The sequence below is a fragment of the Rhipicephalus microplus genome, unplaced genomic scaffold (genome assembly GCF_043290135.1).
Source record: "Rhipicephalus microplus isolate Deutch F79 unplaced genomic scaffold, USDA_Rmic scaffold_280, whole genome shotgun sequence".
Taxonomy (NCBI): domain Eukaryota; kingdom Metazoa; phylum Arthropoda; class Arachnida; order Ixodida; family Ixodidae; genus Rhipicephalus; species Rhipicephalus microplus.
The window spans coordinates 40,001-55,000 of record NW_027464851.1 but is presented as its reverse complement, the minus strand read 5'-3'; the positions used below and the strand labels follow the sequence as shown (position 1 = coordinate 55,000).

The 15,000-nt window shown below is 62.5% G+C and overlaps 2 non-coding genes across 2 annotated transcripts; both read right to left on the bottom strand.

Annotated features, from left to right (window-relative positions):
• Window positions 1–347: 347 nt before the first annotated feature.
• On the bottom strand, window positions 348–500 carry LOC142793111 (5.8S ribosomal RNA). The gene has a single exon (XR_012891451.1). It is a non-coding gene; the product is annotated as a 5.8S ribosomal RNA (ribosomal RNA).
• A 1,723-nt stretch (window positions 501–2,223) lies between these two features.
• LOC142793109 (small subunit ribosomal RNA) lies at window positions 2,224–4,038 on the bottom strand. Its single transcript, XR_012891450.1, has one exon. It is a non-coding gene; the product is annotated as a small subunit ribosomal RNA (ribosomal RNA).
• Between the last annotated feature and the right edge of the window lie 10,962 nt (window positions 4,039–15,000).

Below are 15,000 nucleotides of genomic sequence, written 5' to 3'. Positions count from 1 at the left end.
GCTCCTCGTGTTTACCGTGCGTTAAAGTTGCGCGTCCGTGGCTCTCGCAGCTCTTGCGCGCCCGGTCGCAGAGAGGAGTACGCAACCTCGACCGCACTTTCCCTGCAGGCTTCCTTCCGACTCGAAGTCCTGCGGTGGTCTCAACGAGGTGCCACATCCTCAATGCAGTCGGTCGCCCCCGTTTCGGTTGGGCTCTGGCACGACGGTCGCCACCGTCTCGCCCTTGAGTGGCCGCTGTTGGCGCTCGCTGTGAGGTGTTCAGCGTGCTGTCCGTGTTGCCGACGCGGTCAAAACGAGTCGACGGCTCACGTTCCCTTGTGCGCCGAAGGCTCTCTTGATATGTGATCCGACCCTCAGACAGACGAAGCCAAGGGAAGACCCAAGGCCGCAATGTGCGTTCAAAGAATCAGTGCTCAGTGTGTCCTGCAATTCACACCAAGTCTCGCAGCTGGCTGCGTTCTTCATCGACCCGAGAACCGAGTGATCCACCGCTTAGAGTCGTGAAAAAGTGTTTGTTCAATTCCGTACAGTCAAAACCAAACGTTTCTGGCACTCGGCCAAACAGTGGCCAAGAAGGGCGCTTTTCAGCGCACGCTTGGACTCCAAAACTCTGCCGCGCCTTTTTCGGCTGCCGCAAATCGAGCAAACGGTGTGTTTCGGACGGCGTTTCGCTTTCGCTACTTGCGAGTGCTTTCGTGGTCCACCCCTCTATAAATACTCGGGAGGCGTCGAAGCCGGTTCTCCAAGCCGGACCCGTAGGTATCGTTGTGTGCTCGCTCTCATTGGCCCGCCTAACCAGAAAATGCCTGCGGTACACCCATTTGGATAAGAGTGCACGCAGATGCGGGCCTCGACGGCTACACATTTCCTCGGGCGGCCGCCTCCCGGCCTCCGTGGAGCGCGGGATGCACGGTCCCATCGACAAGCCTCTCCCGTTTTTACCGTGGCGTCGCGGTTCACCACGGCAGGCGGGTCGGTCTCCTCCGCATAAAAAGGGGGACCCCCGCTTTTTGTTCCACGAAATCGCACAAGCTTTTTTCGCATCCACGGTTTGCCACCGCACACCAAAATGCCGATCCGGCTGCCTACTTTAGCCAACAGGTGGAGCCAGGCGCGCCGTACTTGCGCGGCACTTCCCACGTCCACCGAAGTCGGTGCCAAGGACCACTTTCGGCGCCGGAGCCGCGTACGAGCCTACTCGAGGCGGAAGAACGAAGCCAGCAAGGGCCTGGCCGCAAGTGCGTTCAATTGTCGGGACGTCCAAGTCCCTCGTTCTTCCGTGCTTCCTCTTTCGGCAAGTCGTTGCGGCACCTTCCCAAAGCGCGCAGACCCGCTAATCGCGACGAGCGCGACGTGGCCGTGCCGCCTTTCCCTCGGCAGCAAGCAAAACGCCTGGCAACGTCGACGCTCCCCTAACCGCGATCTCGCACCGTGTTTCGTGTGGCGAATTCAAAAGCCGGCCGGCGCTGCTGCAACCATTACGGTCGGTACGCATACGCCGCGGAGGGCGGGACGGTCATCGGAGCGTGCGGTTCCTCCATCGAGTACTGCGCACCTCGGCCGTCGCATCGCCGTGCCATGACCGGCCGCGCGTCAACGCGAACCGGTGCCAGCGAGATCCCTCGCCTGCAAGAACCGACCGGCAGCCTCCGTCACCCGAGGACGCGGAGGCGCTTGCCGCGGACGGCGGGACGGTATGCACTGGTGCACAGCGGACCCGTCACATCGCCAGTTCCTTGACCGACCGCCGACGCTTGTGCCGTTCCTCTCGTACTTGGCAGTCGCCGCGCGATTGTCGGGTCTCGTTCTTGCACGCTCGAACGGGTCGGGAGGGCACTCGGCTGGCGTTTCGGGAACGCGCAGCCTCGCCTTCTACCGACGTAACCACGACTCGCCGTTCGCGCTCCGCCGCTCCTGTTTAACAGTACTAGGCGGTCCCGCAGCGGTCGGGTCGCGCATTTCGAGCGCTTCGAGCCACGGTGCAGTGGCGGGTCGAAAAGCCGACCTATGAGTGCGTTGCGCCGTTTGTACCCGCGTCCGCCACCTGGCCGACCGTCCAAGGTCGCGGTGTTGGCGTCCGCTGGGCGCAACAATATGTCACGGGGTGCCGCTCCACATTCAGGCAGCCCCGTGGGGAAAAGCCAGACCCCGCGTCCAAACGGGGTCAGCGGCAGAAAGTGTCGGGCGCAGACGCAGCTGAGGCGCTCACCCTTCACAATCCGTTAATGATCCTTCCGCAGGTTCACCTACGGAACCTTGTTACGACTTTTACTTCCTCTAAATGATCAAGTTTGGTCATCTTTCCAACAGACCGGCGCAACCGAAAGGCCGCGCCGGACATCGGTCCGAAGACCTCACTAAATCATTCAATCGGGTAGTAGCGACGGGCGGTGTGTACAAAGGGGCAGGGACGTAATCAACGCGAGCTTATGACTCGCGCTTACTGGGAATTCCTCGTTCAAGGGGAACAATTGCAAGCCCCTATCCCAATCACGAAAGAAGTTCCACGGGTTACCCAGTCTTTTCAGACAGGGATAAAGACACGCTGCTTCCTTCAGTGTAGCGCGCGTGCGCCCCGGACATCTAAGGGCATCACAGACCTGTTATTGCTCTGTTTCGTGCGGCTAGAGCCGCTTGTCCCTCTAAGAAGGTTGTAAGGTGCTGGGAACCCCGCACCTATTTAATAGGCTAGAGTCTCGTTCGTTATCGGAATTAACCAGACAAATCGCTCCACCAACTAAGAACGGCCATGCACCACCATCCACCGAATCAAGAAAGGAGCTCTCAATCTGTCATCCTCCCAGTGTCCGGGGCCGGGTAAGTTTTCCCGTGTTGAGTCAAATTAAGCCGCAGGCTCCACTCCTGGTGGTGCCCTTCCGTCAATTCCTTTAAGTTTCAGCTTTGCAACCATACTTCCCCCGGAACCCAAATACTTTGGTTTCCCGGAAGCTGCCCGCCGAGTCATTTGAGTAACTCAGGCGGATCGCTGGTTGGCATCGTTTATGGTCAGAACTAGGGCGGTATCTGATCGCCTTCGAACCTCTGACTTTCGTTCTTGATCAATGAAAACATTCTTGGCAAATGCTTTCGCAGTAGTTCGTCTTGCGACGGTCCAAGAATTTCACCTCTAGCGCCGCAATACGAATGCCCCCGTCCGTCCCTCTTAATCATTACCTCGTATTCCAAAAACCAACAGAACAGAAACGAGGTCTTGTTCTATTATTCCATGCAAGTTTATTCAGGCGACTCGCCTGCGTTGAGCACTCTAATTTTTTCAAAGTAAAAGCACCGGCCATCTCGAGGCACACAATGAAGTGCACCAAGAAAGAACCGGCATGATGTTCAGTCCGAGCCGTCGCATCGGGTAGATGCACTACTCGTCTGGAACTGAGATCCAACTACGAGCTTTTTAACCGCAGCAGCTTTAGTATACGCTATTGGAGCTGGAATTACCGCGGCTGCTGGCACCAGACTTGCCCTCCAATTGATCCTCGTTAAAGGATTTAGAGTGTACTCATTTCAATTACGGGGCCTCAAAAGAGTCCCGTATTGTTATTTTTCGTCACTACCTCCCCGTGCCGGGAGTGGGTAATTTGCGCGCCTGCTGCCTTCCTTGGATGTGGTAGCCGTTTCTCAGGCTCCCTCTCCGGAATCGAACCCTGATTCTCCGTTACCCGTAACAACCATGGTAAGCAAGTAACCTACCATCGAAAGTTGATAAGGCAGACACTTGAAAGAAACGTCGCCGGCTCGTGGCCATGCGATCAGCACAAAGTTATCCAGAGTCACCACACAATACGGGCCGAAACCCGATCGATCTTGGTCTAATAAAAGCACCCGTTACCCAAAGGGCTCCAGGCTCACTGCATGTATTAGCTCTAGAATTGCCACAGTTATCCAAGTAGGAAGAAACGATCTAAGGAACCATAACTGATTTAATGAGCCATTCGCGGTTTCGCCTTATTTCGGCATGTACTTAGACATGCATGGCTTAATCTTTGAGACAAGCATATGATTACTGGCAGGATCAACCAGGTAATCGTTCGACTGCGCGTCCGTCCTCGCCTTCGGCGGGCCGGACGCAGTCTGTGTGCGGCGGAGGCCACCTTCAGGCGCCCCAACACGCTTATTTTGCACTCCGAGATGACGGCGTTCGAGCTCGCTACGGCACAACCTTCCCGAAAGACGAGTGGGAGCCGTGCGGCAAGAAGCACGTTCATGCTCGCTCTTTTTCGTTGCATCGACTCGGTCGCGCCGTGCGGGTTGCCCAAGCCCGCTGCACTGTCGGTGGACCGGCCGGAACTAGCAACGGAGCCGAGACTGCAAAGCCGCCAGACGACGGGTCACGCCCGCGTCTTCGGCGCTTTCGCATCTGAATCGCCCGAGGACGACACGGAACACACCTCGATATCGTGGTAAAACGGCACCGTCCGACAACCAGCCCCTAACGCATCAAGCGGATGAGGCTGCAGACGACTGCCGTGGATTCCCCTGGAGCAGACCCGAGGACACGCTTGACGAGGCCGAAGCCCGCCGCATATCAGACACCCGGTCGCTTTCGCGTACGCCGCTCACGAGAACCCCCACATAATAGCAGCGATAAGTACCCAGACCTCCTTGGGCACTAATACGAGCGTACTCGAGAAAATTTCACCGCGGGTGTGCCCCGAAACGTGTGGCACGTTGAGCGTGCCACAAGTCTACGTCGCTCTCAAACCCGCCGAGGTCGTAGAATTTGCGACCCTACTCACGAAATTCCCACCGAGGATACGGCCGCAAACGTACCGCACCTTGGGTAGGCCACGAGTTTGTGCAACACTACGCTGACGGCACAGCACCGAGGTCGTGCGCGCACGCACGGGAAAATTCCGCCGCGGTTTCTGCCGAAAACGTGAGGCACCACGACTCTCCGCAAGTTCGCGTCGACTGCGAAAGACCGAAGTCGTGAACGACGTGTCCGCTACTCGCCGCCGACACGCTGGACACCAAACGTACAACGACTCGACGGCGTCGTAGAGGCCCACGACGCGGTTTTCCTTAACGACGTCTCGGCGTGGCACCGACAGGTTAGAACGGCCGACCAACGTTCCCTGTCCGCCGTTCGGCTCAGTCGAAGGGCTCGGCGACTTCGGCAACGCTGCGAAGCCGCACGGTGACGCACGCCATGTCCCCATTTTTTTTTTTTTTTTTCTTTCTGCGTCTGCCGGGGTGCCCCTATAATAGCAGCGATAAGCACCCAGACCGCCGTGGGTCGCTCGCCCCGGCTGACGTGGTTTTTCGTACTCCTGCGGCGGTCGCCGTCAAGCACGTCCAAATACGCTACTTTCGTGGGCGCATTCACGCTCTTTCGCTTCGCCGGAGTGCCAGCACTCACTCTGCCAAAAACGGCGAACATCCGAGCGGCGGTTCCCACTTTTGCGTCGGCGTCGCAAACCCCGCCCCGGCAGACGAGGTTTGCCGTACTCGTGCGACGGTGGCCGGCGGGCACGTCGAAAGACGCCGATATCGTGCGCGAATTGGCGCACCTTGGCTTCACCGGAGTGCCGCCACTGACTCCTCCAAAAACGGCGAAGATCCGAGCGGCGCTTCCCACTTTCGCATCGGCGTCCCGAACTCCGCCCCGGCTGACGCGGTTTACCGTACTCGTGCGACGGTCGCCGGCGAGCACGTGGAAAGACGCCGATATCGTGCCCGAATCGGCTCCGTTCGGCTTCGCCGGAGTGCCAGCACTGGCTCGGCGAAAGACGACGAACATCCGAGCGACGGTTCTCACTATTGCGTACGCGTCGCAAACCCCGCCCCGGCAGACGCACTTTGCCGTACTCGTGCGACGGTCGCCGGCGAGCACGTAGAAAGACGCCGATATCGTGCCGGAATCGGCCCCGTTTGGCTTCGCCGGAGTGCCAGCACTCACTCGGCCACAAACGGCGAACATCCGAGCGGCGGTTCCCACTTAGCCGTCGGCGTCCCGAACTCCGCCCCGGCAGACGCGGTTGCCGAGCTCGTGCGACTAGCGACCGCGAAGCCGTCTCGCGACGCCGCTTTCGTGCGCGGCTCCCACTGCGACCTGGGTCACCCGAGGTCGACGAGCAAGAAAGAATGTCGAAAAAAAATTTTTTTTTTTTTTGCGTCTGCCGGGGTGCCCCTATAATAGCAGCGATAAGCACCCAGACCGCCATGGGTCGCTCGCCCCGGCTGACGTGGTTTTTCGTTTTCCTGCGGTGGTCGTCGTCAAGCACGTCCAAACACGCCACTTTCGTGGGCGCATTCGCGCTCTTTCGCTTCGCCGGAGTGCCAGCACTCACTCTGCCAAAAACGGCGAACATCCTAGTGGCGGTTCCCACTTTTGCGTCGGCGTCGCCAACCCCGCCCCGGCATACGCGGTTTGCCGTACTCGTGCGGCGGTGGCCGGCGGGCACGTCGAAAGACACCGATATCGTGCGCGAGTCGATGCTTCTTGGTCTCGCAGGAGGGCCGCCACTCACTCCTGCAAAAACGGCGAAGATCCGAGCGGCGCTTCCCACTTTTTCGTCGGCATCGCAAACCTCGCCCCGGCAGACGCGCTTTGCCGTACTCGTGCGACGGTCGCCGGCGAGCACGTCGAAATACGCCGATATCGTGCCCGAATCGGCCCCGTTTCGCTTCGCCGGAGTGCCAGCACTCACTCGGCCAAAAACGGCGAACATCCGAGCAGCGGTACCCACTTAGCCGTCGGCATCCCGAACTCCGCGCCGGCTGACGCGGTTGCCGAGCTCGTGCGACTAGCGACCGCGAACGCGTCTCGCGACGCCGCTTTCGTGCGCGGCTCCCATTGCGACCTGGGTTACCCGAGCTCGACCAGCAAAAAAGAAGGTCGAAAAAAAATTTTTTTTTTCTGCGTCTGCCGGGGTGCCCCTATAATAGCAGCGATAAGCACCCAGACCGCCGTGGGTCGCTCGCCCCGGCTGACGTGGTTTTTCGTACTCCTGCAGCGGTCGCCGTCAAGCACGTCCAAATACGCCACTTTCGTGGGCGCTTTCGCGCTCTTTCGCGTCGCCGGTGTGCCAGCACTCACTCTGCCAAAAACGGCGAACATCCTAGTGGCGGTTCCCACTTTTGCGTCGGCGTCGCCAACCCCGCCCCGGCATACGCGGTTTGCCGTACTCGTGCGGCGGTGGCCGGCGGGCACGTCGAAAGACACCGATATCGTGCGCGAGTCGATGCTTCTTGGTCTCGCAGGAGGGCCGCCACTCACTCCTGCAAAAACGGCGAAGATCCGAGCGGCGCTTCCCACTTTTTCGTCGGCATCGCAAACCTCGCCCCGGCAGACGCGCTTTGCCGTACTCGTGCGACGGTCGCCGGCGAGCACGTCGAAATACGCCGATATCGTGCCCGAATCGGCCCCGTTTCGCTTCGCCGGAGTGCCAGCACTCACTCGGCCAAAAACGGCGAACATCCGAGCAGCGGTACCCACTTAGCCGTCGGCATCCCGAACTCCGCGCCGGCTGACGCGGTTGCCGAGCTCGTGCGACTAGCGACCGCGAACGCGTCTCGCGACGCCGCTTTCGTGCGCGGCTCCCATTGCGACCTGGGTTACCCGAGCTCGACCAGCAAAAAAGAAGGTCGAAAAAAAATTTTTTTTTTCTGCGTCTGCCGGGGTGCCCCTATAATAGCAGCGATAAGCACCCAGACCGCCGTGGGTCGCTCGCCCCGGCTGACGTGGTTTTTCGTACTCCTGCAGCGGTCGCCGTCAAGCACGTCCAAATACGCCACTTTCGTGGGCGCTTTCGCGCTCTTTCGCGTCGCCGGTGTGCCAGCACTCACTCTGCCAAAAACGGCCAACATCCGAGCGGCGGTTCCCACTTTTGCGTCGGCGTCGTAAACCCCGCCCCGGCAGACGCGGTTTGCCCTACTCGTTCGACGGTCGCCGGCGAGCGCGTCGAAAGACGCCGATATCGTGCGCTAATTGGCGCTCCTTGGCTTCTCCGGAGTGCCGCCACTCACTCCTCCAAAAACGGCGAAGATCCGAGCGGCGTTCTCCACTTTCGCATCGGCGTCCCGAACTCCGCCCGGGCTGACGCGGTTTACCGTACTCGTGCGACGGTCGCCGCCGGGCACGTCGAAAGACGCCGATATCGTGCCGTAATCGGCCCCGTTTGGCTTCGCCCGAGTGCCAGCACTCACTCGGCCAAAAACGGCGAACATCCGAGCAGCGTTTCCCACTTTCGCATCGGCGTCCCGAAGCCCGCCCCGGCAGACGCGGTTTGCCCTACTCGAGCGACGGTCGCCGGCGATCACGTCGAAAGGCGCCGAATTCGTGCACGAATCGATGCTTCTTGGTCTCGCAGGAGGGCCGCCACTCACTCCTGCAAAAACGGCGAAGATCCGAGTTGCGCTTCCCACTTTTTCGTCGGCGTCCCGAACTACGCCCCGGCTGACGCGGTTTACCGTACTCGTGCGACGGTCGCCGGCGGGCACTTCAAAATACGCCGATTTCGTGGGCGCATTCACGCTGTTTCGCTTCCCCGGAGTGCCAACACTCACTCTGCCGAAAGCGGCGATCATCCGAGCGGCGGTTCCCACTTTTGCGTCGGCTTCGCAAACGGCGCCCCGGCAGACGCGCTCGTGCGACGTACTCGTGCGACGGTCGCCGGCGAGCACGTCGAAAGACGCCGATATCGTGCTCGAATCGACCCCGTTTCGCTTCGCCGGAGTGCTGCCAGTCACGGCGCAGAGAACGGCGAACAAGTGTTTTTTTTTTTTTTTCCTAGAATTTGTGTTATAGAAGGCACATTTGATATCGGACGATAATTTTCAACTTTATCACGCGCACCGATTTTCGTGTAGAGGTTTGCAAGTTTATGGGAATTTCTCCACTTGGAATAATGCGATTTAGTAGTACTACGAGAACTTCATGGATGTACTCAAGGGTACGGGGCAAGTCAGTTACGTCAACACCTGCAGATTTTTTACACTTCAAACTGAAAATTGTTGGTTGTGAGTCCTCGTGTGATATTAAAGGCCGATTCGCTAACACATAGAACAAAGAAAGAAAGGAAGAAAAAACGCCCGCGCTCGCTCAAGAAACCTGGGTTCGCAACAAGTGGCAACAACAAGCAACCGAGCGAGTGCGCCAAAACCCGTGGCGGCCGAACAAACGCGAAGTCCCAACCGCGTCAGCCGGGGCGGCACGGGACAGGAAAAATCACTTCAGCCGGGGCGGCGGGGCACCGAATAAACCTCGTCACCTCGTCGCAGGATAAAAGAGGAAACAAAAAGTCTAAACAGCGTCTGCTGGAGCGAATGCGTAATAAAACAACAACAACAACAAAAAAAAAACACCCGCGCTCAAGAAGTCTGCAATCCTCACAAAAGGCGACTGTGACCGAGCAGCGTCAGCCGGGGCCGTGCGGAAACGGAAAAACCGCGACTACCGGGGCGTCGAGGCACCGAAAAATCCACTTCAGCCGCGGCGAAAAAAAAAACAAAAAGAAAGACGGAGGGGGGGGGGGGGGAACCACGTCTGCCGGGGCGAAGGAAAAAAAAAAACGCGTCTGCCGGGGCGAGCCCGGGTGCGGCACCACCGGGAAAACTGTGGCAAACAGACATGGCGATCGAGTGAGTGGGCCGCCAGCCAGGCTCAGCCAAAAAGTGCAAAGTCCGAACTGCGTCAGCCGGGGCGGCAAAAACCGCGTCAGCCGGGGCGGCGCAAAAAACCGCGTCTGCCGGGGCGGCACGAAACCGCGTCAGCCGGGGCGGGGCGAAAACTGCGTCAGCCGGGGCGAAAAGAAAAAAAAAAAACGCGTCTGCCGGGGCAAGCCCGGGTGCGGCACCACCGGGAAAACTGTGGCAAACAGACATGGCGATCGAGTGAGTGGGCCGCCAGCCAGGCACAGCCGAAAAGTGCAAAGTCCGAAACGTGTCAGCCGGGGCGACGCAAAAACCGCGTCAGCCGGGGCGGCGCGAAAACCGCGTCAGCCGGGGCGGCACGAAACCGCGTCAGCCGGGGCGGCGCGAAAACTGCGTCAGCCGGGGCGGCGCGAAAACCTCGTCAGCCGGGGCGAGCGAAAAGGGGGGGGGGGGGGAACCACGTCTGCCGGGGCGAAAGAAAAAAAAACGCGTCTGCCGGGGCGAGCCCGGGTGCGGCACCACCGGGAAGACTGTGGCAAACAGACATGGCGATCGAGTGAGTGGGCCGCCAGCCAGGCTCAGCCCAAAAAGTGCCAAGTCCGAACTGCGTCAGCCGGGGCGGCAAAAACCGCGTCAGCCGGGGCGGCGCGAAAACCGCGTCTGCCGGGGCGGCGCGAAAACTGCGTCTGCCGGGGCGAGCCCGGGTGCGGCACCACCGGGAAAACTGTGGCAAACAGACATGGCGATCGAGTGAGTGGGCCGCCAGCCAGGCACAGCCGAAAAGTGCTAAGTCCGAACTGCGTCTGCCGGGGCGGCACGAAACCGCGTCAGCCGGGGCGGCGCGAAAACCGCGTCTGCCGGGGCGGCACGAAACCGCGTCAGCCGGGGCGGCGCGAAAACTGCGTCAGCCGGGGCGAGCCCGGGTGCGGCACCACCGGGAAAACTGTGGCAAACAGACATGGCGATCGAGTGAGTGGGCCGCCAGCCAGGCACAGCCGAAAAGTGCTAAGTCCGAACTGCGTCTGCCGGGGCGGCACGAAACCGCGTCAGCCGGGGCGGCGCGAAAACCGCGTCTGCCGGGGCGGCACGAAACCGCGTCAGCCGGGGCGGCGCGAAAACTGCGTCAGCCGGGGCGAGCCCGGGTGCGGCACCACCGGGAAAACTGTGGCAAACAGACATGGCGATCGAGTGAGTGGGCCGCCAGCCAGGCACAGCCGAAAAGTGCTAAGTCCGAACTGCGTCAGCCGGGGCGGCAAAAACCGCGTCAGCCGGGGCGGCGCAAAAAACCGCGTCTGCCGGGGCGGCACGAAACCGCGTCAGCCGGGGCGGCGCGAAAACTGCGTCAGCCGGGGCGAAAGAAAAAAAAAAAAACGCGTCTGCCGGGGCGAGCCCGGGTGCGGCACCACCGGGAAAACTGTGGCAAACAGACATGGCGATCGAGTGAGTGGGCCGCCAGCCAGGCACAGCCGAAAAGTGCTAAGTCCGAACTGCGTCTGCCGGGGCGGCACGAAACCGCGTCAGCCGGGGCGGCGCGAAAACCGCGTCTGCCGGGGCGGCACGAAACCGCGTCAGCCGGGGCGGCGCGAAAACTGCGTCAGCCGGGGCGAGCCCGGGTGCGGCACCACCGGGAAAACTGTGGCAAACAGACATGGCGATCGAGTGAGTGGGCCGCCAGCCAGGCACAGCCGAAAAGTGCTAAGTCCGAACTGCGTCTGCCGGGGCGGCACGAAACCGCGTCAGCCGGGGCGGCGCGAAAACCGCGTCTGCCGGGGCGGCACGAAACCGCGTCAGCCGGGGCGGCGCGAAAACTGCGTCAGCCGGGGCGAGCCCGGGTGCGGCACCACCGGGAAAACTGTGGCAAACAGACATGGCGATCGAGTGAGTGGGCCGCCAGCCAGGCACAGCCGAAAAGTGCAAAGTCCGAACCGTGTCAGCCGGGGCGACGCAAAAACCGCGTCAGCCGGGGCGGCGCGAAAACCGCGTCAGCCGGGGCGGCACGAAACCGCGTCAGCCGGGGCGGCGCGAAAACTGCGTCAGCCGGGGCGGCGCGAAAACCTCGTCAGCCGGGGCGAGCGAAAAGGGGGGGGGGGAACCACGTCTGCCGGGGCGAAAGAAAAAAAAAACGCGTCTGCCGGGGCGAGCCCGGGTGCGGCACCACCGGGAAGACTGTGGCAAACAGACATGGCGATCGAGTGAGTGGGCCGCCAGCCAGGCTCAGCCCAAAAAGTGCCAAGTCCGAACTGCGTCAGCCGGGGCGGCAAAAACCGCGTCAGCCGGGGCGGCGCGAAAACCGCGTCTGCCGGGGCGGCGCGAAAACTGCGTCAGCCGGGGCGAGCCCGGGTGCGGCACCACCGGGAAAACTGTGGCTAACAGACATGGCGATCGAGTGAGTGGGCCACCAGCCAGGCTCAGCCAAAAAGTGCCAAGTCCGAACTGCGTCAGCCGGGGCGGCAAAAACCGCGTCAGCCGGGGCGGTGCAAAAAAACCGCGTCTGCCGGGGCGGCACGAAACCGCGTCAGCCGGGGCGGCGCGAAAACTGCGTCAGCCGGGGCGAAAGAAAAAAAAAAACGCGTCTGCCGGGGCGAGCCCGGGTGCGGCACCACCGGGAAAACTGTGGCAAACAGACATGGCGATCGAGTGAGTGGGCCGCCAGCCAGGCACAGCCGAAAAGTGCTAAGTCCGAACTGCGTCTGCCGGGGCGGCACGAAACCGCGTCAGCCGGGGCGGCGCGAAAACCGCGTCTGCCGGGGCGGCACGAAACCGCGTCAGCCGGGGCGGCGCGAAAACTGCGTCAGCCGGGGCGAGCCCGGGTGCGGCACCACCGGGAAAACTGTGGCAAACAGACATGGCGATCGAGTGAGTGGGCCGCCAGCCAGGCACAGCCGAAAAGTGCTAAGTCCGAACTGCGTCTGCCGGGGCGGCACGAAACCGCGTCAGCCGGGGCGGCGCGAAAACCGCGTCTGCCGGGGCGGCACGAAACCGCGTCAGCCGGGGCGGCGCGAAAACTGCGTCAGCCGGGGCGAGCCCGGGTGCGGCACCACCGGGAAAACTGTGGCAAACAGACATGGCGATCGAGTGAGTGGGCCGCCAGCCAGGCACAGCCGAAAAGTGCTAAGTCCGAACTGCGTCAGCCGGGGCGGCAAAAACCGCGTCAGCCGGGGCGGCGCAAAAAACCGCGTCTGCCGGGGCGGCACGAAACCGCGTCAGCCGGGGCGGCGCGAAAACTGCGTCAGCCGGGGCGAAAGAAAAAAAAAACGCGTCTGCCGGGGCGAGCCCGGGTGCGGCACCACCGGGAAAACTGTGGCAAACAGACATGGCGATCGAGTGAGTGGGCCGCCAGCCAGGCACAGCCGAAAAGTGCTAAGTCCGAACTGCGTCTGCCGGGGCGGCACGAAACCGCGTCAGCCGGGGCGGCGCGAAAACCGCGTCTGCCGGGGCGGCACGAAACCGCGTCAGCCGGGGCGGCGCGAAAACTGCGTCAGCCGGGGCGAGCCCGGGTGCGGCACCACCGGGAAAACTGTGGCAAACAGACATGGCGATTGAGTGAGTGGGCCGCCAGCCAGGCACAGCCGAAAAGTGCTAAGTCCGAACTGCGTCTGCCGGGGCGGCACGAAACCGCGTCAGCCGGGGCGGCGCGAAAACCGCGTCTGCCGGGGCGGCACGAAACCGCGTCAGCCGGGGCGGCGCGAAAACTGCGTCAGCCGGGGCGAGCCCGGGTGCGGCACCACCGGGAAAACTGTGGCAAACAGACATGGCGATCGAGTGAGTGGGCCGCCAGCCAGGCACAGCCGAAAAGTGCAAAGTCCGAACCGTGTCAGCCGGGGCGACGCAAAAACCGCGTCAGCCGGGGCGGCGCGAAAACCGCGTCAGCCGGGGCGGCACGAAACCGCGTCAGCCGGGGCGGCGCGAAAACTGCGTCAGCCGGGGCGGCGCGAAAACCTCGTCAGCCGGGGCGAGCGAAAAGGGGGGGGGGGAACCACGTCTGCCGGGGCGAAAGAAAAAAAAAACGCGTCTGCCGGGGCGAGCCCGGGTGCGGCACCACCGGGAAGACTGTGGCAAACAGACATGGCGATCGAGTGAGTGGGCCGCCAGCCAGGCTCATCCCAAAAAGTGCCAAGTCCGAACTGCGTCAGCCGGGGCGGCAAAAACCGCGTCAGCCGGGGCGGCGCGAAAACCGCGTCTGCCGGGGCGGCGCGAAAACTGCGTCAGCCGGGGCGAGCCCGGGTGCGGCACCACCGGGAAAACTGTGGCTAACAGACATGGCGATCGAGTGAGTGGGCCACCAGCCAGGCTCAGCCAAAAAGTGCCAAGTCCGAACTGCGTCAGCCGGGGCGGCAAAAACCGCGTCAGCCGGGGCGGTGCAAAAAAACCGCGTCTGCCGGGGCGGCACGAAACCGCGTCAGCCGGGGCGGCGCGAAAACTGCGTCAGCCGGGGCGAAAGAAAAAAAAAAACGCGTCTGCCGGGGCGAGCCCGGGTGCGGCACCACCGGGAAAACTGTGGCAAACAGACATGGCGATCGAGTGAGTGGGCCGCCAGCCAGGCACAGCCGAAAAGTGCTAAGTCCGAACTGCGTCTGCCGGGGCGGCACGAAACCGCGTCAGCCGGGGCGGCGCGAAAACCGCGTCTGCCGGGGCGGCACGAAACCGCGTCAGCCGGGGCGGCGCGAAAACTGCGTCAGCCGGGGCGAGCCCGGGTGCGGCACCACCGGGAAAACTGTGGCAAACAGACATGGCGATCGAGTGAGTGGGCCGCCAGCCAGGCACAGCCGAAAAGTGCTAAGTCCGAACTGCGTCTGCCGGGGCGGCACGAAACCGCGTCAGCCGGGGCGGCGCGAAAACCGCGTCTGCCGGGGCGGCACGAAACCGCGTCAGCCGGGGCGGCGCGAAAACTGCGTCAGCCGGGGCGAGCCCGGGTGCGGCACCACCGGGAAAACTGTGGCAAACAGACATGGCGATCGAGTGAGTGGGCCGCCAGCCAGGCACAGCCGAAAAGTGCTAAGTCCGAACTGCGTCAGCCGGGGCGGCAAAAACCGCGTCAGCCGGGGCGGCGCAAAAAACCGCGTCTGCCGGGGCGGCACGAAACCGCGTCAGCCGGGGCGGCGCGAAAACTGCGTCAGCCGGGGCGAAAGAAAAAAAAAAACGCGTCTGCCGGGGCGAGCCCGGGTGCGGCACCACCGGGAAAACTGTGGCAAACAGACATGGCGATCGAGTGAGTGGGCCGCCAGCCAGGCACAGCCGAAAAGTGCTAAGTCCGAACTGCGTCTGCCGGGGCGGCACGAAACCGCGTCAGCCGGGGCGGCGCGAAAACCGCGTCTGCCGGGGCGGCACGAAACCGCGTCAGCCGGGGCGGCGCGAAAACTGCGTCAGCCGGGGCGAGCCCGGGTGCGGCAC